Source organism: Apium graveolens, unplaced genomic scaffold (assembly GCF_009905375.1).
Source record: "Apium graveolens cultivar Ventura unplaced genomic scaffold, ASM990537v1 ctg2912, whole genome shotgun sequence".
Lineage (NCBI taxonomy): Eukaryota > Viridiplantae > Streptophyta > Magnoliopsida > Apiales > Apiaceae > Apium > Apium graveolens.
This window is the reverse complement of record NW_027417846.1, coordinates 56,321-56,934: the sequence shown is the minus strand read 5'-3', so window position 1 is coordinate 56,934 and position 614 is coordinate 56,321. Positions and strand designations below refer to the sequence as shown.

The window sequence follows — 614 nt, the reverse complement described above, 5'->3', positions numbered from 1 at the left end:
TGCACATCAGGGATTTCATCGAGATCTGCGACACTTTCAAGTTCAATGATGTGACTGAAGATGCTATCAAGCTACGACTCTTCCCATTCTCTCTAAGGGATAAAGCTAAGTGCTGGTTACATTCTCTACCAGCAGGGTCTATCACCATTTGGGAAGATCTTGCTCAAAAGCTTCTCACTAAATTCTTCCCTATGGTGAAGACTGCTGCAATCAGGAATGCTCTTACTCAGTTTACTCATCAAACTGGAGAATCTCTGTGTGACGCTTGGGATCTATATAAGGAGATGCTAAGAAAGTGCCCACACCATGGCTTGCCGAATTGGATGATTATTAACTGCTTCTACAATGGATTGGGAGCTACTTCTAGACCCATGCTCGATGCAGCATCAAGATGAGCCTTGTTGGCTAAGAGCTACGATAAAGCTTATGAATTGATTGAACTGATGGCTGCTAATGAGTACCAGAATCCTTCCCAGAGACTGACTCAGGGAAAAGTTGTCGGAATTCTGGAGTTGGATGCAGCAACTGCTATAGCTGCCCAACTTAAGACTTTGACGATGAAGGTAGACACTCTGGCTAATTATGGAGTTAATCAAATCGCTAGTATCTGTGAG

The 614-nt window shown here is 43.5% G+C and overlaps 1 non-coding gene across 1 annotated transcript; it reads right to left on the bottom strand.

The window, feature by feature from the left end:
* Positions 1–206: 206 nt before the first annotated feature.
* Positions 207–313, bottom strand: LOC141700788 (small nucleolar RNA R71). The gene has a single exon (XR_012566515.1). It is a non-coding gene; the product is annotated as a small nucleolar RNA R71 (small nucleolar RNA).
* Positions 314–614: the final 301 nt, after the last annotated feature.